General features: G+C 43.6%; 1 pseudogene; it reads left to right on the forward strand.

The window, feature by feature from the left end:
• Positions 1-512: 512 nt before the first annotated feature.
• On the forward strand, positions 513-1,010 carry LOC128594469 (translationally-controlled tumor protein-like; annotated as a pseudogene).
• Positions 1,011-21,264: the final 20,254 nt, after the last annotated feature.

The raw sequence follows: 21,264 nt of genomic DNA on the forward strand, positions 1-21,264 counted from the left end.
TTAGGGAAATAAGACAGAAATTTATAGGTTCTAAAATATGAAAGGCTGATAATAGTTCTACTAATTATTAATTGAAAATAATTAAACATTTTCAGGGGCCAGGTCTTGTGCTAGGTGCTGGGGTTAAGGATGGGGGAAACACACAATCCCCATGCTGGTGGCATTTCCAGTCTGGAGATGAAGACACTGAACAAATGATAGTCCCTCACTATCACAATGACGGGCTGCATGTATCATGAGGGTCCCTTCAGATTAAAATGGAGCTAAAAAATTCCTGTGGCCTAGTGACATCCTAGCTGTTGTAACACCATGGTAGCACAATGCAGCCTCATGTGTTTCGGTAATGCTGGTGTAAACAAACCTATTGAGCTTTCTGGTCTATAAAAGTATAGCCTGGCTTTTCCGCCCGCTCCCTCCTCCCCCCAGCACTGCTCGGGTTCCACCGCGCTGGCTCCGAGAGCTCCGGGCTCCTGCAAAGCTAGCGCCGCCGCCGTCTCCCTTCAGCCGCCATCATGCTTATCTACCCGGACCTCATCAGCCACGACGAGATGTTCTCCGACATTTACAAGATCCGAGAGATCGCGGACGGCCTATGCCCGGAGCTGGACGGCAAGATGGTCAGTAGGACAGTGGGTAACATCGATGACTCGCTCATTGGTGGAAATGCTTCTGCTGAAGGCCCTGAGGGGAAGGTACCGAAAGCACAGTTATCGCTGGTGTTGATATTGCCATGAACAATCACTAGCAGGAAACCAGCTTCACAAAAGAAGCCTACAAGAAGTACATCAAAGATTACATGAAGTCAAAGGCAAACTTGAAGAACAGAGACCAGAAAGAGTAAAACCTTTTATTATTATTAGCACATCCTGGCTAATTTCAAAAACTACCACTTCTTTATTGGTGAAAACATGAATCCAGATGGCATGGTTGCTCTCCCGGACTCCCGTGAGGATGGGGTGACCCCATATATGATTTTCTTTAAGAATGGTTTAGAAATGGAAAAATGTTAACAAATTGGACAATTACTTTGGATCTATCACCTGTCATCATAACTGGCTGCTGCTTGTCATCCACACAACACCAGTACTTAAGACAAACGGAATTGATACCATCTTGAGCTTTTCATTTATTTTGACTGTGATTTATTTGGAGTGGAGGCATTGTTTTTAAGGGAAAAAACGTCATGTAAGTTGTTTAAAAATAAAATGCATTTAAACTCAAAAAAAAAAAAAGAAAAAACAAGTATAGCCTGTACAATTACGTACGGTATAGAGTACTTGATCATAAATGACTGTTACTGATTTATGTATTACATTCACTGTAACTATATTTAAAAATAACTATATTTTTGTTGGTGTTTTATAGTGTACTCCTTTCATTTGTAAATAAAACTAACTGTAAAACAGCCTCAGGCAGGTCCTACAAGATTATTCCAGGAGAAGGCATTGTTCTCATAGGTGAGGGCCTTCCAGTGGGAAGGTGGAAGTGCTAAGGTGGAAGACAGTGATATTGATGATCCCAACCTGTGTAGGCTGAGGCTAATGGGGGTGTTTGTGTCTTAGTTTTTAGCAAAAACATTTAAAAGTTAAAAAAAAATTTTTTTAATAGGAAAGAGCTTATAGAAAAAGGATATAAAGATAAAATATTCTTGTTCAGCTATACAGTGTGTGTTTTAAGCTGGGTTATTACAAATGACTCAAAAGGTTAAAAAAATATAAAGTTTATAAAGTAAAAAATGTTACGGTAAACTGAGGTCAATTTATTACTGAACAAAGAAAAATACTTTTATAAATTTAGTGTAGCTTGAGGGTCCAGTACTAAAAAGTCTATAGTAGTACCTAGGCCTTCATAGTTGCTCACCACTTGCTCACTCAATGACTTACCCAGAGCAACTTCTAGTCCTATAAGCTCCATTAATGTTAAGTGTCCTATATAGGTGTGCCCTTTTTTTAGTCTTTTGTACTGTACTTTTACTGTACCTTTTCTGTGTTTAGATATGTTTAGATACACAAATACTTACCATCATGTTATAATTGCCTACAGTACTCAGTACTGAGGGAAGATACCCAGGAAAAGTGAAGTCTGAAAAAACAAAGGCTTCTCAAGAGAAGCCCAAGGACATTCCTGCAAGGCCCTCCCCGTGGTAACTTAGCTTTTAAGGTTTTATAAAACTTAGCCAGGTGGCACCTGTGGCTCAAAGGGGTAGGGTGCCAGCCCCGTATGCCAGAGGTAGAGGGTTCAAACCCCAGTCCCGGCCAGAAACTGAAAAAAAAATATACAAAACTTACCTTCCTGGTCCTTGAAACTAACACTTGCTATTGCTACTTGCTTCTGCTTCTGCAAACCCTGTACATGATCTGATACGTCCAATGAGAGGTAATATGGTAATTCCTTTGTCTGTCTACTTCTGAGTCCAATTAAAGAACAGGGACAGAGGTGATGGGGAGCCTGGCCATTTTGGATTCTAGTTTGCTGCAGTTCCCCTGGCTGAAATAAAACCTCTTCCTCTTCTATCACTGGTATTCTGGTGACTTTCTCTTTCTCCCCAGCAGGCCTTAGATTCCTACAACAGTACAGTCACATGCTGTACAGGTTTGCAGTAGGAGCAAAAGGCTGCACCACGTAGCCTAGGTGTGTGGTGGACTACGCTATCTGGGTATGTGCAAGTGCACTCTATAATGTTTGCTTAACAATGAACAATATTCGCTTAACAGGCATTTCTCAGAATGAATCCCCATGATTAAGCGGTGTGTGACTGTGTAATATAGACCTGGGAGTCAATGATATTGGTGATTCATATGAGAAGGCCAAGGAAAGTGTGTGTGCTTGTGGATGTGTGTGTGTACACACGCACATACAGGTGGGTGGTTCAGGTGGAAATTAAAGCAGGAGCTGAAATGCTGAGACAGGAAGGGGAGGCAGGTATCCAGGGAATGGAAAGAAGGCCAGTTCTTCCGGAGAGGGTGGGGCAGTGGGTGAGATGGAGCTGATGGTCAGGCAAGGGCCAGCTCACATCAGAAGAGCAGGAGGCAAGAAGAGGGGCGTGATGAGACTTGCAATGTGAAAGCTCACTCTGGCTTCAGTGTGCCGGACAGAACACATGAGGGTAAGGAGAGGCAGGACGAGACCAGGGGAAGCAGGTCAGGGACTGTTGCCATTGGGAAAGTGAGAGAGTGAGCCCGCGAGGCTCATGTCCCTGCCCAGCTTAGTGCCAGGCCAGCTGGAGGCTGCTGGAAGGCAGGGCCGTGCTATCAGGACCTTGGTAATTCCCTGGGTGTGGGGCTGAGGGAGAAAGGCCCCTTCTGGTTCCACACAGTGCCCAAGAAAACCATCCCTTTAATGTCAATAACTGGATAAGGTTGTCTGCTATCACTGCTAATACTGGACATTTTTTGGAAGTTCTCACTAAAGAAGTAAGAAAAGAAAAATATTACCAAAGAAGGGAAAATCATTACTTTTTCCTTGGGTAGAATTGCAAACCCAGTCTGATGCCAAACTAGTAGAATGAATAACTATTAAAATTAATGATTAGAATTTTGAAAAATGGCTGTTAAGGTAAATACATAAAAATCATTATCTTTTCTGTCTTCCAACAAATGGAGGGACATCCCATACTCATGGATGAAACTATTTACTATAAAAATGTAAACCCCTCTAAAATTTATATGTAAATTTAATGTTTTTCCAATCAGAATCCCAGTGTGTGTGTTTGTGTGTGCTTAAGTCAGGATTAAAAGATTTTAAGGACTCATCTTGTTGACTAGGTTGCTTCAAAGTCCATGTCTTTGCTTAATTTTCGTCCGTTTGACTTGGCTTGTACTGAGAAAGGTGTGCTAAATTCTCCCTACAGTGTATTTCTTTCTATTTTTCTTTGATTTTTTCCCCACTGATGTTTGTTTTCTATCTATGAAATATTCATTATCCCCATCCCAGGATAACAGCTATATAGAATTTTATATTCTTCAGATTAACATTTTTGCCTGTTTTGCCTTTAAATAAATGAAATCAAAAGCCGGGCATTGTGGTGGGTGCCTGGAGTCCCAGCTACTAAGGAGGCTGAGACAAGAAGATTGCTTGAGCCTAGGAGTTTGAGGTTGCTGTGAGCTCTGACGCCGAAGCACTCTACCAGGGGCAACAAACTGAGACTGTCTCAAAAAAGAAAAAAAAGAAAGAAAGAAAGAAAAGAAATCATATAGCATCTGAGCTTTTTGGTCTGACTTATTTTATTCAACCTTATTTTTGTAAGATTCATCCAAATTGTTGCATTTAGTTACAGACTGTTCATTCTTAGGGCTGTTTGGGATCTCATTACATTTATATACTACAAGTTATTTATCCTTTGTCCTGTTGGTAGACTTCTGTGTAGTTTCAAGTTTGGGGCTATTACCAATAGAGTTGCTATGGACATTTTCCTGTGTATCTTTTGTTGCATATTTTTATCCATCTGGGTATTTATCCAGCAGTGGAATTGCTGGGTTTCAGGGTACCAATAGGCTTTTGATGCCGCACGTTTTTCTTTTTTTTTTGAAACAGAGTCTCACTATGTCACCCTTGGTAGAGTGCCGTAGGTCACAGCTCACAGCGACTTCCAACTCTTAGGCTTATGCGATTGTCTTGCCTCAGCCTCCCAAGTAGCTGGGGGTACAGGTACCCATCACAACACCCGGCTGTTTTTATTGGACATTGCTGTTTAGCAGGCCCGGGTGGGGTTTGAACCCACATACTGTGATGTATGTGGCTTGCGCCCTCACCGCTGAGCTACGGGTGCCGCCGTAGGACAATATTCTGTTGTATGGACATACCACATTTTGACTATTTGTTCATCGTACAACTGGCACTTAGGTTGCTTCCATCTCTTGGCTACTGTGATTAGTGCTGCTATGCACACCGGTGTACAGATAGCTCTTCAAGACCCTGCCATCAGTTCCCCTGGATGCTGGGTCATATGGTAGTTCTCACTTTAATTTTTGAGGACCTTCCTATAGTTTTCGGTAGCAGCAGGCACTGTTTTGCATGCCCACCAGCAGTGCGCTTGCTGAGGAAACCTAGTGCAAGTGGCAGACCAGGGCTTCCATTTGGACTCCTGGCTCCAGGCTGTCCCCAGCCTGCCCCTGGGCTGCCCCATGATGGGCAGGGAGGCCAGTCTGGGAGGCCAAGCCCACTGCGGCCCTCTCCTCCCTGCCCACCGCCCTCCCCTCCCTCTGATGCCACACTCTTAAATATAAACAGTCAGCCAAGGTCACCCAATATTTAAAGAAAGCTTCTTGTGTAAGAAGCCAACACACATGTAACAAACAAACCAAGAAAAACAAATGTGCATAGTCCCAAGGAACTTCATCCTCTGGGATGGTCTGACGTGCCTGTTAATTTCCTCACAAGCCATTGTAGAAGCAAATATGGTAGTGGGGCCAGCAGCCATCACTGTACACATAGACGTTAGGGACAGTTGGATCATAGTGCAGGTTTGTCACGTTACGCCTTTTCTTTTGGAACTGGATATTGATGTGCTTTTTCTTTTTGACCTTGGTGTCGCACATATGGACTATTTTTCCAAGTTTGGCAGATATGGTCATGCATACAGCACACTGTGTGCCATGAAGGCACTGCTGGCTGGAGGGCCAAACTGGTTTCCCAAAGCAGACACAGTTGGAAGGTGGTGTCATTGATTTTGGCCAAGACGATGTTACCTCTGGCTTTTTCATCCTATGCTATCTTGATAGGAGGAGGAACTGTAGGAAAAACAATTATTACGGGCTGTACTTGGCATTAGGCTAGTTTGGACCTTGTTAGAACCAACATTTGCCCAGCACATGTGTTGGAATCGATACAGTCATGGTAAAGCTGGGTCTGGCACATGACTATTCTAGAGCCATGTCCAGAATTAACAGACCTGAAGTGATTGTAGCCTGAGCTGTTTTAATTTTGGTGTAGTCTTTGTATGTAGAACAGTTAAGGACCACAGGGGAAGAATCTGTGGAGTTCCAATACAGCTTTTTGGCCTGGTTCCAGGTAGGGGTCCTTCCTCCAACCGCCATTCTGTGAAGGATTGGTGTGGGAAACAAAAGGCCGGCTGAAGTTGGTACAGAGCCCTGAGGAGTGTGGAAAGAATGGCCTTAGGAGTCACAGACATAGTGCACATCCTAGGACACAAAACTGGCCGTGCCAAGTGCTCTAAAGATGTTGAGGAGGATGATGGAAAGAGCTGTCCAGGGACCACTCTATCTTGGGTGGACAAAAATTTGAGAGAGGAAACTTTAAAACTTTATTTTTGGGGTGTCAATTCTTTGGGGTCCCCAAACCTTGGACTTTTGTGGGGTCATTGCATTAATCTACTAAGGCAGCCATAACACAACACCGTAGACTGGGCAGCTTTTGCAACATCAACTTGTTTTCTCACAGTTCTGAAGGCTAGAACTTCAAGGTCAAGGTGTCATCAGGTTGGTTTCTTCTGAGCCCTCTGGCCTTGGCTTGTAGATGCCTTTTCTGTGAACGGCCCTGGTGTCTCTTTCTCTCTGTATAAGGACAGCAGTTATATTGGATTATGCCTTATCTGCTTGACCTCATTAGCATTTTTGTGTTTTTTTTTTTTGAGATAGAGTCTATATTGCCCTCTGTAGGGTGCTGTGGCATCACAGCTCACAGCAACCTCAAATTCTCAGGCTTAAGTGATTTTCTTGTCCAGCCTCCCAAGTAACTGGGACTACAGGCATCCACCACAGTGCCTGGCTATTTTTTTTTGTTGTTGTTGCAGTTGTATTGTTGTTTAGTAGGCCTAGGACGGGTTTGAACCCTCTAGCCCCAGTATATGTGGTTGGTACCTTAACCACTGAGAGCTGTGGGTCCCAAGCCAGCATTTGTTTTTCCAAGAGATTGGGCCTTCCTGTGTTGCCTGGGTTGGAGTGCAGTGGCATGATCGTTGCTCACCGTAACCTTAAACTTGAACTCTTAGGCTCAGTGATCCTCTTGTTTCACCCTCCTGAGTAGCTGGGGCCATAGGCTCATGTCACCATGCCTGGCTAATTTTTTTATTTCCTGTAGTGATGGGGTCTTACAGTGTTGCCTAGGCTGGTCTCAAACTACTGGACTCAGGCTATCCCCTTCTGCCATAGCCTCCCCAAATGCTAGGATTACAGGCATGAGCCATGACGCCTGGCAACCTCATTAATCTTAATCACCTCTTTAAAGTCCCTATCTCCAAATACAGTCATATTCTAAGGTACCAGGGGTTAGGACTTCAACATACAAATTTGAAAGGTATACAATTCAATCCATAAGAATTACCTTTTGGGGAGACAATCTGACTAGGTGATTTGACCACTGGAAGAGAAAGCACACTCTAGGGGCCCAGATTTCAACTTGCTTGGGTTACTTTGTTCATGGCCTTGAGTCACAGTCCTAGGGTCCCAGAACAAACTTGCTGATAACAAATGTGTGTTGTGCAGGATCTAAAGGAGGGACACAGGAAACAGCCCTCAAGGGAATGCTCCTGCCCCACCCAAGTCAGATTGTGCTGTGTGTTTTCTAGGATTTGGACTTGGACTTACTGTAGGCCCAAATTATACCAGGGCCAGAGGAACTATGGTGAACACGAGGTTGCAGAGGGATCTGCTACCTCATGTTGTAGATTTCCTGGGACTGCAGGATGCTGTCTTTTTTATTTATTTATTTATTTATTTATTTATTTATTTATTTATTTATTTTTTTAGAGACAGAGTCTCACTTTATCACCCTTGGTAGAGAGTGCCATGACATCACAGCTCACAGCAACCTCCAACTCCTGGGTTTAGGCTATTCTCTTGCCTCAGCCTCCCCAGTAGCTGGGACTACAGACGCCTGCCACAACGCCCGGCTATTTTTTTTGTTGTTGTTGCAGTTTGGCTGGGGCTGGGTTTGAACCCACCACCATCGGTATATGGGGCCAGCGCCCTGCTCACTGAGCCACAGGCACTACCCGGGATGCTATCTTTTAACAGTTTCATCTTGGCTCACCTCAGCCACAATCCAAGTATACTCTGCTTTTTAAGACAAGAGTTCGTTTTTTTTTTTTTTTTTGTAGAGACAGGGTCTCACTTTATGGCCCTCGGTAGAGTGCCGTGGCATCACACAGCTCACAGCAACCTCCAACTCCTGGGCTTAAGCGATTCTCTTGCCTCAGCCTCTCGAGTAGCTGGGATTACAGGCGCCCGCCACAACCCCTGGCTATTTTTTGGTTGCAGTTTGGCCGGGGCCGGGTTTGAACACGGCCGTCACCCTCGGTATATGGGGCTGGCGCCCTACGGACTGTGCCACAGGCGCCGCCCAAGAGTTCGTTTTAATACAAAAGCCAATACGAGTTTTCTCAGAGAATAGAACCCAAAGTTTGCTTTTGTTTTAAAGACTAAAACATGAATCTTCTAGAGCAGCAGTTCTCAACCTGTGGGTTGCGACCCGCAGGAACCGTATTAAAGGGCCGCGGCATTAGGAGGGTTGAGAACCCCTGCTCTAGAGAACAAATTTTGATGGAAACCTCTGGGGATATGCTGTTACTCCTTTCTGTCAAAAGGAAAACCTTATTTATTTTCCTTTTTTTTTTGAGACAAAATCTTACTCTGTTACCCTGTCACCCTGGATAGAATGCTGTGGCATCATACCTCACAACAATCTCAAACTCTTGGGCTCAAGTGATCCTCCTGCCTCGGGCTCCTGAGTAGCTGGGACTACAGGTGCCCCCCACAATGGCCAGCTAGTTTTTCTATTTTTAGTAGAGATGGAGTCTCCCTCTTGCTTAGGCTGATCTCAAACTCCTGAATTTAGGTAATCCACCCCCTCGGCCTCCCAGAGTGCTGAGATTACAGGCATAAGCCACCGAGCCTGGCTGAAGACTTTGTTTTGAGACATGCTGGATGAGAGTGTAGCTAAAGACCTTCCCCCTGAGACATGCAGAGCTCTTTCAGCCACAGATCACAGTGATCTTTCAGGGTCAGCACAGATGAACTGCCTGCTGGGAATGCAGCCTGGGGTCTGCTTTACTGTTTTCTAAAGCTTTCTACTTTGTCCCCTCTCCTCCCCCCTCATTACTCTCCAGCTGTTCCTTGGACTCACTGCCCTGGTTCCTGCCTCAGGTTTTTTGTCCTGGCTGTGTCTTTGCAAGGTGAGCTCCTCCTCATCCTGTGGTCTGTTAAAATGTCACCTCCTTTCTTGACCACTTGCTAATGTGGCTCCCTGGCTTTCTCAGTAGCATTAATTAGTATCTGATATTTTCTGTATTTTTGGTCGATTTGTTTGTTACCTGTTTTCCTCTACTGGAAAGCAGATTCCATGACATCAGCCCACAATCTCGCTCTTTACTGCTGTATCTCAGCACCTGGAGCTGCCTGTGGAGTCTGTGTGTAGGGGGCTTCCCCAGCTATCTGCAGAGTGGATAAATGAGCCATCACCCTGAGTAATTGGGGCCACTTTATTGTAAGGGCTTTCAGTTTGCCAGCACACTGATTGCTTGTGTTGGCCTTTAGGGCTGGGACATCATGACCCCAAAGATGCTGGGCAGATTCTAGTTTCTAAATGTTCAAGAAACGGAGAAAGCCATTTTATTATTCAACTCTATTGCTTTCCTTTTGTTTCTGCCATTCTGGCCCTTGTGGTCCAAGAAATACATCTGAGAGATGGGCTGATAGGAGAAGATAGAGGTCAGACACAGGAGCTCCATTTTTCCATCTTGTCTTGTCCCTTCTGTGTATTTCAGATCAAGCTTTTATATCCTGTGAGCCAAACAGTTGCTTCATCACTGTCTGGCTTGAAGTCTCCTCATCATGACAAATGGGAAGGGAAGACAGAGGTCACACTAGAGTGGGTCTCTCAATCCTGCCATGATCATGGAATCTTAGAGGAGCAGAAGGGCCTGCATCACTTAGCTCACCAAATCCCTATCTCTACATGTAGGGGATCCAAGGGCCTTCCCTTACACAGCCGGTTGGAGGCATACCTCTCAGTCTAATTCCCAAATATTTATTATATGCAGAGCACTGTGCAAGGTATTGTTAATAGATGGGAACTGCAAAGATGAACAGAATATAGTTTCAAAGGAAGGATGAGAAAAGCCAAGCTCACAAATGACTATAACTCAAGAGAGAATACCTGAAAATAAGTTGTGAAAATAGTTATTCTTTGGGGGCCTTATGAAAGGAAGAGATCTGCTATAGTTTGGATGTTTGTCCCCTCCAAACCTCATGCTGAAATCCCAACCCCAGTGTTGGAGGTGGGGCCTAATGGCAGGTGCTTGGGTCATGGGGGTGGATCCCTCATGAATGGATTAATGCCCTCCCAGGTAGGGGAAGAGAGTGAATTCTCACTCCATAGTTTCCTGAAGAGCTGGTTGTTGAAAAGAGAGTGGCACCTCCTCCCCTTGCTTCCTTTCCCAACATGTGCTCTCTGCATATGCTGGCTTCACTCAGCCTACTGCCACGAGCAGGAACAACCTGAGGTCCTCACTAAGCCAAGCAGGCACTGGTGCTGTGCTTCTTGAATAGTCTCAGAACCGTGAGTCGAGTTACCCAGCCTCAGGTGATCCTTTATAGCAGCACACATAGATGAAGATAAGATCATTATGCAAACTTGAGGTAGTGACAATGTGAGCTCTGGATGGGGCACCCTCGTCCTAGCAGATGCCAGACCAACTATGTGACATTGAAGAAGTCATTTGCCCTGTCTGGACCTAACTGAGGGGGGAAAAGCTGGATCCCTAACACACTCTCCAGATTCAAAAAATTTTGTAAAAATTCTGAAGGAAATCAAGAAATGGGGGAGCGAGTCTCAGCAGGGCATAAAACACCAAAGCCCCTAAGGGAAGAAACTATGTGACTACATAAAAATTTAACAACGTGACTCTAGGGGCTGGGCACAGTGGCTTACACCTGTAATCCTAGAACTCTGAGAAGCTGAGCTAGGGGGATCTCTTGAGCTCAGGAGTTCCAGCTACTTAGGAGGCTGAGCAGAAGGATCGCTTGAACCCAGGAGTTTGAGATTGTTGTGAGCTAGGCTAACCCCATAGCACTCTAGCCTGGGCAACAGACTGGGACCCTTTAAAAAAAAATGAGCATGAATAAAAATACTATTAATGTCTTCCAAAGGCAAGGGGCAAGCTGGGAAAATATGTTTGCAGGATATCCAGTGGGCAGGAGGTCATTTATTTCTCTTATGCACAAATCAACTTGGATGGGACTTACTTCTTCATGTGTAACCCGAGGGGATTGGACTGGTATCGTCCCTGGCCCTGGCTTTCCCTGACAAGCCCCACTCTCAGAGTCTCCCAGGGAGCCCACTCCCTCCTGGGGGTCCCTCCAGGGTCTCTGGGGAGTACACCCTACCCAGCTTCCTGCTAGCTCACACTGGCCATGTGGTTCCTGAGGGCGGGTGGTGTGGGGTAGGGTGGTGTGAAGCACAATGAGGGCTGTCCCCAGGACTCTCTGACCTGCCCTTCATGCTGATGACCCTTCAAGACTATTTTCCAGTAGAGCCTAAAGCTGAAGAAAATAGTTTTAAGTTTTTAAAGTTCCAGGTATAAGACATATCCCTCCCCAGTTGTTGAGTACAGGCCGTCCCCAGGTTATGAACAAGATAGGCTCTGTAGGTTTGTCCTTAAGTTGAATCTGTATGTAAGTTGGAGCAGGTACATTAACGTATTACCTGTAATAGCTCTCTTTCGTATGTGCGAGTAGTAGGTCAGTTTGTTGTTTGTAACTCGAGGACTGCCTGTATCTACTATGCATCAGACACCGTGTTGGGTGCTAGAGTGTTCTGAGCCACAGAGGGCCAAAAGGCTGTGAAAGGGGACGGACACACACATGCACACGCACGTGCACACACACACACACCCACGCCCCCGAACTTCCTACCCGGCTGACTGACTTGCCCAGGACTTTCCTACCTCCTGGGACACCTGAGACCCCTGGGACCCAAACAAACCAGTGTGGTTGTCGCCCTATTCCTAAGTCTGGCTGAGCACATACGTCACCAGGATCACTTCTGAAAATGACAGACTTCTGGGTCCTGCCCCAAGGCTCCAGGCTCAGTAGATCTGAGCAGGGCCCATGCATCTGTACTCTACAGCTGACCCTCGGGAGAAACAGCTCTGGGAGCTGCTGCTGTAGACCCAAGGAGGAGGGAAGATGGGAGGTGCTTCAAGGCACATAATGTCATGATTTAATAGGCCAGGGCTTAAACCCCAGGTCTGCTGCTCTAGCTGTGCATCCTTGCCAAGGCATGTCACCCCTCTGGACCTGTCTCCTTGTCCATGAATGGATTAACAGTGGGGCTGACCTCTTAGGGCCTTGGATTCCATGAGTGGATATGTCCAAGTACTCAGCAGAGCTCCTGGTGTGTGGTAAGTACTTGGAGACTTTACCCGCTACCTTTACAAGGATTCATGTAGGTCTGATATGCTTTGGGAGCCCAGAGAAGGGAGTGGATGGACCTGTCAGGGAGACAGACCCAGGCATTAAGGGCCAGCATGTAAGACTGAACAAATAAGAGCTCCTCAGGGGGAGAGTGCGTGCAAGAGTTTGCAAGTGGTGAGAGCCTGGCGTGGTGAAGGGCTGGCCCCCTATAGCAGGCAGAGGTGTGCAGGGAAGAGCCCGGAGGATGGGAACCTGGATGTGACCTTCTCTCTGGGCCTCACATGCATAGGAAAGGCTGGCACAGGAAGACATAGAAGACCATAGTCAAGGAGCAATGAGATGAGATCATGTTGGTGGGGAAGACAGGTGAGAGCTCTAAGGAGAGTGTGAGCTCACTGCGGTCACGGTGGCTGAAGGGGGACAAAGGTGTCATCTTGCTGTCCAGTGTAGCACAGGTAGGTGAACAGGAGTGCTGCCTCCCCTGCCCCATCACGTGGAATAGCTAGGCTCTGCTATGAGAGCCCCTGGCATCTGCGGGCCACCTCGCTGGCTTCCATTGGTGCTCACCTCTCACCTCTTCATTCCATCCGACAGTCCAGTTCCAAGTGCTCCCGTGGGGAGTTTGTACTTCCCAGTTTTCATCAGGAGATAAGGAAGAAGGTTTGCACCACATGCCTGGGGGTAAAATTCATAAAATCTCCTTTCCATATCTCCATTATCTCCATTCCTTCCTCATTTTCTCTTCAGGTGCCAGGTACCTGTTCCCTCTATTTCTCTCTTTTTGCCTTTGTGACCTCAAATCTTTCCTCCTACTCTGAGCGATTAAACTCTGGCTCTCAGCTTGTGCACCCAACTCATGAAGTCTAAAGCCAGACTGTTGGCCAGCCCCACCACTTTGGAATCTAAGTCAGGGACTATCTTTTTATACTCGAATGTGTCATATGAAATGATTTACCAAAGCAAAAAAAGCAAGTGAATAACAATAGTGACAACAAAAGCCATTCGGTCTTCTAGGGAGGGGACTGGGGAGCAGGGCCCTGCATGTCCATGGGTGCCTGTTCTCAGCTGGCACGCTCCCCTGCAAGACCTTCCTTCCCACGTAGGGTGGGGTTTCCAGAAGTGTGTCAATTTATAGGGGAACTTATATATGTTTTGGTTTGATTTTTTTTTTGAAACTAGGTTTCAGACTTTGTAAATATTGGGAATGAGCCACATATGGATGCCTCTTCCCCAAAGAAATAAAATGATAAATCATAAAATAGAAGTGATGGCCAATCTAAAGAATGATTTGCAGTCCTTTCATTTCAGGTTTGGGAGGCTGGATTGGGTCCCAGGAGTGTGAGCCTCCTCCATCACCCCAGCCGGCCCCTGCCTCAGACTCAGAAGCAACTCTGGAGGCAAAGCCAGACTTCCCCCAGGTAACACAGTTCACTTTTAGGACTCATCCCTTTGCAGGGATGTTTTCCTTTTGAAAAATCCTAAACCTTCATAAACAGAATTAAAAGACAAATGGCAACCAAGGAAAAGTTATTTGCCACAAATGGTTATCAATCCATGCGAGATACACTCAAACGAAAAAATGGTGACACAAAATAGTACTGCAATTCATAGAAGAAATAAAAATGGCCATTCAGCCATGAAAAGGTTCACCTTGTAACAATCAGAGACATGCATATTGAAATAGGGTATAATTTTTATCCATTAAATTGACTAAAGTTTAAAACAGCGTGTATCCTGATAGAAGCACTGGGACAATTTTGTAGGAATCTGAACTGATTTTACCTTTCTGGAAAGATACCTGGTAATATTTATCTCGAGATGGTCTCCACTTTAGCCTAGAAACTTCACATCTCAGAATCCTAAGGAGGCCACTAGCTACTCAAGTGAAGATGTTCATCATGGTACCGCCTATGATAACAAAAAATCAAAAGCAATGTTAGGTAATGACAGTAATTTATAACCCATACAAAGGAGTCTTTACAGTGTAAATATTCTTCCCTTGAAGAATGTTTAATGACATGGGAATGCTAATTATATAACATCAAGCAAAACAAGCAAAATAAAATGCTGCATATACTAATAGTGAAAAATATGCATTGAAAAAGAATGCAAAGCAATAAACCATTAGCTCAGTTTCCTTCAGCGTAGTTTACATTTATTCTTTTACTTGTTTCTTCTCTTGTTTTTTTCATTAGACTGAAAGGTCCAGGGGTGGTGGGCAGATAAAAGGCCATGTTGTTCCTGTCTGTTGGCCAATACCTTGTTCCATCTTTGCCCTACATTAGACCTTCACTTAATATTTGAATAATTGAATGGGGTAAGATTTTATTTTCTTCTTTAATCTGACACTTCCCTAATTTTAAGTCATAAACATTTTGTTACAACTCTTTCTGTAGCAAATAATAGAAATAGAACTCAATAGAATAGTTCATGGAAAACAAATATTACTCAGCCTAGTTTATACTATGTAAAGGGCTGACTAATGGCTCCCCAAGATTTCAGGTACTAGTCTCCGCACATTAGTCCATTGACTTTAGTCAATTTTTTAGTCAATATATAAAATTTATATCCTATTTCAATAGGTATTTCTCTGATTATTATACAAGGTAAGGTAGACATTACCATATTTGGAAAAAGGATCTCGAAGATGTAATTAAATTGAGATTCTTGTGATGGGGGAATTATGTTGGATAATCTGCATGTGCCCTAAATGCCATCACGGTGTCCTTCAAAGCGGGAGGCAGGGGGAGATTTGAGGCAAACAGTAGAGGAGGAGGCAAGGTGTACCCAGAAGCAGAGACTGGAGTGATGTAGCTGCAAGCCAAGGAGTGCCAGCAGTCCCCAGAATCAGCAAGGGACAGATTTTCCCCTACAGTTTCTAGAGGGAGTGTGGCCCTGCAGACAGCTTAAGTTTGGCCCAGTGATTTTGAGTTCAGATTCCTGCCTCTGGAACTGTCAGAATGAATTCCTGTTGTTATAAACCACCAAATTTGTGGTAATTTGTTAAGACAGCCATAGAAAACTAATACCCTCTGAAATATGGGGATATTGGGATTTCACATGCTAAGAAGCCCTGAAGGGAGCTTATCTGAGGTGCTCAAGCAGTGTAGCCAGGCAGGGCCTAACCTCCCTCCTTCCTGCCTTGTCTGCCTCTGCTTCTCTTTTCTACCCTAGATAAGGCTCCTCAATGAGGTGGAAAGATGAGGGCATGTCTACACGGGGAGGCAGGTGATGGTAGGGAAGAGGGTAGGCTATACAAACAAGTTACTATGAACAATTATATACAGGTTTTTGTGTGAACATAAGCTTTTATTTCTCTGGGACAAATGCCCAAACATACACGGGGATGGAATATTATTCAGCCTTAAAAATGTAAGAAATCCTCCATTTGTGACAACCTGGGTACCCCTAGAGACCATCATGCTAATGAAATAAACAGACACTGAAAAACAAATACTGCATGATCTCACTCATACATGGAATCAAAAAAAGTAGAACTCATGGAAATAGAAGAGTGGTAGTTACCAGGAGTGGGAAAGGGCAGGGGAAATGAGGAGATGTTTGTCAAAGGGAGCAAACTTGCAGTTACAAGATGAGTAAGTTCTGGAAACCTATCGTGCATCATGGTGACTATAGTCAATACTAACGTGCTAGTTGGAATTTGCTATGAGAGTAGCACTAGTGCGTGAGAGCCTTCTCTCTTATTGCTCTGGGGATGCTCATCATTGCTACCCTGTGAAGAAGCCTATGCTGGCTTGTTGTTGGACAAAAGATTCATGGCTCTATTGTCTCTATGCCCCAAGGGCAAGCTAGACAACCTTAGAAACAAGTCATCTAGCTGACCAGCAGAAGACCACAGAAGCAAGAGTAAGCCTAGTACAAACTGGCAGATGAACTTAAGAGCTGAATCCAGCCCAAGCTGTGGCTCCACAAATTGTGAGCTAAACCTTGTTGCTTTGAACCACCAAATTTTAAGGTTGTTATGCAAGAAAAGCTAATTGATGGATTGGCATTTATATGAGTAAGGTGTTGCTGATCTAAAAACCTAGACGCAAGGCATTGTCTTTAGGACTTGGCGGTGGCAGACAGAGGCTAGAAAAGGAAGAGAATAAACTATTTTCACAGGTTGGGAAATTTGGGAGTAAGCCATTATGGAGGCTGGAAAGTAACGAGGAAACTTCTCTATGACTGGGAAAATGGTGACCTGAGCGCAACAGAAGCAATGTCTGACAATGCTGTTGTTGCCTGTGGTGATTTGTATAATAGAAAATAGATCTAATAAATTCATAAGCTTTAGCAAAGTAACTTTCAGGCAGAAGGTTGAAAGTGTCAATTACTTTATATTTAGCTGTCTACAATATGGAATGGGAACAGAAAGATGAGCTAAAGAAAGAATTATTCAGTTTGCAAGGAGAATTTAGAGTAACTATAAAGAAGTCAGGATTTACAGGGTTTAAAACAAAACACAAAACTATTACCTCTTAGTTCTTGTATTTCATGCTGGTAAATTATTTTCTTTCTTTCTTTTTTTTTTTAGAGACAGAGTCTCACTTTACCGCCCTTGGTAGAGTGCATGACCATGATGTCACAGGACTCACAGCAACCTCCAGCTCTTGGGCTTACGCGATTCTCTTGCCTCAGCCTCTCGAGCAGCTGGGACTACAGGCGCCCGCCACAACGCCCGGCTATGGTAAATTATTTTCAAAGTAAATAATGGCTTTGGGGAAAGAGCTAGTTAAGAGTGTGACTATTAGGACCTTTGGATAGGACCTCAAAAAGATTTATTTATGGTGGCTCCTAGTAGACTCTCTTTTTTTTTTGTAGAGACAGAGTCTCACTTTATGGCCCTCGGTAGAGTGCCGTGGCCTCACACAGCTCACAGCAACCTCCAACTCCTGGGCTTAAGTGATTCTCCTGCCTCAGCCTCCCGAGTAGCTGGGACTACAGGCACCCGCCACAATGCCCGGCTATTTTTTGGTTGCAGTTTGGCAGGGGCCGGGTTTGAACCCGCCACCCTCGGTATATGGGGCTGGCGCCTTACCGACTGAGTCATAGGTGCCGCCCCTAGTAGACTCTCTTAACTAGACAAAAGGGCTTTAATTTGCCAAAATTATCAAGAGGTCTTTCTAAAAAGGAATTGTGTATATAGTTCTAGGACATGAAGCAGACCAGAATAAGATAAATTGGAAACTCACACAGTCTTCATGAGAATTGTATTGTCAAAAGCACTACTGACTAGGACTAAAAAGCATTAAGACAGTTCAAAATATCATACATTAATAAAAACTAATTAATTTTAGCTACATACATTAACATGGATAATGCCCAATTAGGCTTCTTCTAAGAATGCAAGATTGTTTTCATGTTAGATCACTGAATAAGGTAATTCACCGTATTAATCATATTAACAGATTAAAGGTGAAAAAAACTATAATATATTTTTTAAGCAGACAAATTATTGGCAATAGTAAAAATTTAATCATGATAAAAACTCTTAGAAAATTATGAATAGAATTTTCTTTAATAATAAAGGGAAGTTAATTCTCTATATATTTTAAAAACCTATAACAATATACTTAATTATAAAATGTTGAAAGCATTCTCTTTAAGATCAGGAGCTAAGCTGTAGATGTTGGTTATGATCACCTCTGTACAAAATTATATTAGAAGTCTTAATAATTGTAGTAAGATAAAAATACATATACACTTTGAAAGAAACAAAATTATCAATATTTTCAGATGACATGGTGGCCTATGATATCTGTAAATACCAAACTATTTACAGATACAATTTTAGAATTAATGAGAGCATTTAGCAGATTTAATTGATACAAAATCAATGTTCAAGCCAACTGCATTCCAGCAACAATTCAATGGCTCTTCTGGTAAGAGACATATGTACCAGAATACTTACAGAAGAATAGGCATTCTGTCCCTGTGTATAGTAGCAAAAAATTGGGAAGAACTAAATAGTTTTCAATGGTGACATAGAACAATAGATTAAGGCAACTTCATACAACAGAAAACTATACATAATTAAAAACGAATGAACTGTAGCTGTGTATATGAGCGTAGATCATTCTAGAAATACATAAGGTATAGTCAAATAGTCATGTCTCAGGATCATAACAATACTGTATTATTCCATTTACATAAATGTCAAAACCAGACAAACCAAAAATATACATAAGTGATACATAAGTAGAAAAATTATAAATAAAAACAAAAGAATGATTAATAAAACATAAGTCTGAAGTCAGAGAGGGACACACAGGGGGACCTCAAAGATAAATGGAAGCTGTTAGGTTTCTTAGGCTGGGTGGTGGGTTAACAGGTGTGTATTATTTTTAAAAGGCACATGTGTATCATTTATGTTCTTTTCTATATATATATACTACACAATGAAATTTTTAGTTTAGTTAAATATTTAGTTTATGGGGACACTCCTCTTAGGATGCGTCCCCCAAACCAACTTCCCCAAAGAAAGAGATGAGTTTCCCTCTTATCTGTGTTCTCACAGATTGACCTTTTTTTAAAACTTGTAGCAAGTTATCCATTATTACATACTTCTTGGTATTGCCACCTAAATGGTGAGCTCCTCTTAGTAGGGCTGAGTACATTGGATACATTTTCTTCCATTCTTGAGATACTTTGCTAAGAAGAATGTGTTCCAGCTCCATCCATGTAAACATGAAAGAGGTAAAGTCTCCATCTTTTTAAAGGCTGCATAATATTCCATGGTGTACATATACCACAATTTATTGATCCATTCATGGGTCAATGGGCACTTAGGGTTCTTCCATGACTTAGTAATTATGAATTGGGCTGCAATAAGTATTCTGGTGCAAATATCTTTGTTATAAAGTGATTTTTGGTCTTCTGGATATATACCTAGTAGAGGAATTGAAGGATCAAATGGCAGGTCTATTTTTAGATCCTAAGTGATCTCCAAACATCTTTCCAAAGGAACATATTAGTTTGCATTCCCACCAGCAGTGCAGAAGTGTTCCCTTTTCTCCACATCCACACCAACATTTCTGTTTTTGGGATTTTGTGATGTGGGCTAATCTTACTGAGGTGGGGAGCATGGATGGGTGGAAGGAGGTTAATTGGTGAGATCACACCTATGGTGCATTTTATAAGGGTACATGTTAAATTTACTAAGTGTAGAGTATAAATGTCTGAACACAATAACTAAGAATATGGGGTGAAGGCCATGTTAACCAGTTTGATGAAAATATTTCAAATGGTATATAAAACTAGCACATTGTACCCCATGATTGCATTAATGTACACAGCTATGATTTAATAAAAAAAATAAATAAATGGTGAGCTCCTTAACAACATAGAGTATTACTTTTCTTATTCATCTTAATATCCTGGGCACTTACTACACAGTCTGCTTCTTAGTATGTGCTAATAAAGATTTGTTTTGGGGCAATGAGGGGATTAGTTCTTGCTGAGAGGTGGTCCCCACACACGTGCCCTTGCACACACATATACACAACTCATTTTCCTTTCATATTTCTCCTACATTGGAGTTGAGTGGTTTTCTAACTCTGCTTTCATCCTGATCTTTTTTTAATTTGGAGTTTCGGGATATACGAGCATGTGTGAGTGTGTGTGTGAGCGTATGTGTGTGTGCATGTGTGTACATGCACATGAGCCTGCGCACACTGGGGAGGGGAGACTGGAGGGGTTGAGGGACAGGTGTAGGGAGGGAAAGGAGAAGACACTCACAAAAGCAAATAATCCCCTCTTCCAGACCAAGGGCCAGTGTCAGCAGAGTGGGGGCATAGGTGGTATCTGAGGATTCCCCCACTTTTTCTTTCAGCTCCATCCTCCCCTCCACCCATCCATGCTCCCCACCCCATCTCTCTTGCCTTTCTTTCATTGCACTCTCAGAAGGCTGACATGTAGATCTCTTCTTGGATGTTAATTGAGACCAAATGTATTCTTCCCAGGTGAACATTTGCTTTTGGTGAACTAAAATAAAATCTTAATCACCCCTCCCCTGCCGCCAGATCACTGACTGAACCCTCCCCATTGGCCAAGGGGACCCCAGAAATACTCTGAAGCTGAGTTGCTGACCTGAGTTGCTCCCAGGAAAAGGGAGGTGAGACAGGTTTTATCAGGTCCCCCTCCCTTTTGGGAGCCCTCCTTTGTAAAGCAACAGCAGCCCGAAGGCTATGCAACATGAAGCCTAAGCCAAACCTGCAGGACATCAGTTTACCTAATAGATCACTTGAATCTGAGTATCTGTCTGGTGACTTGTTTCTGATTAACAGACTTCCTTATCTTAAAACATTCCAAGCCTTTAGCCAGGTGTGCTGGCTCAGGCCTATAATCCTAGCACTCTGGGAGGCTGAGGTAGGTGGATTGCTTGAGCTCAGGAGTTCAAGACCAGCCTAACCAAGAGCAAGACCCCATCCCTCCTAAAAATAGAACAATTATCCAGGTGGCAGGTGCCTGTAGGACAGGTGCCTGTAGGACACTTGCCTGCCACCTGTTGTGGCAGGTGCCTGTAGTCCCAGCCTCTTGGGATGCTGAGGCAGGAGGATCACCTGAATCCAGGAGTTTGAGGTTGCTGTGAGCTAGGCTGAGGCCACGGCAATCTAACCTGGGCAGCAGAATGAGACTTTGTCTCAAATAAATAAATAAATAAATAAATAAAGGAAGAAAATTGGGTCATATGGTTGTATAGTTTGACTATCAGTCCCCTCTAAATTGAATGTTGAAATTTGATTTCTCGTGCTAGAGGTGGGGCCTAGTGGGAAGTGTTTGGGTCAAGGTCCTGGATCTCTCAGGCATAGATTAAGTCCCTGAGGGGATGTGAGTGAGTTTCACTTTATTCCCATGAGAGCTGGTTGCACACACTGGCTCCTCTTCACTT

Source organism: Nycticebus coucang, chromosome 9 (genome assembly GCF_027406575.1).
Source record: "Nycticebus coucang isolate mNycCou1 chromosome 9, mNycCou1.pri, whole genome shotgun sequence".
Classification (NCBI taxonomy): Eukaryota; Metazoa; Chordata; class Mammalia; order Primates; family Lorisidae; genus Nycticebus; species Nycticebus coucang.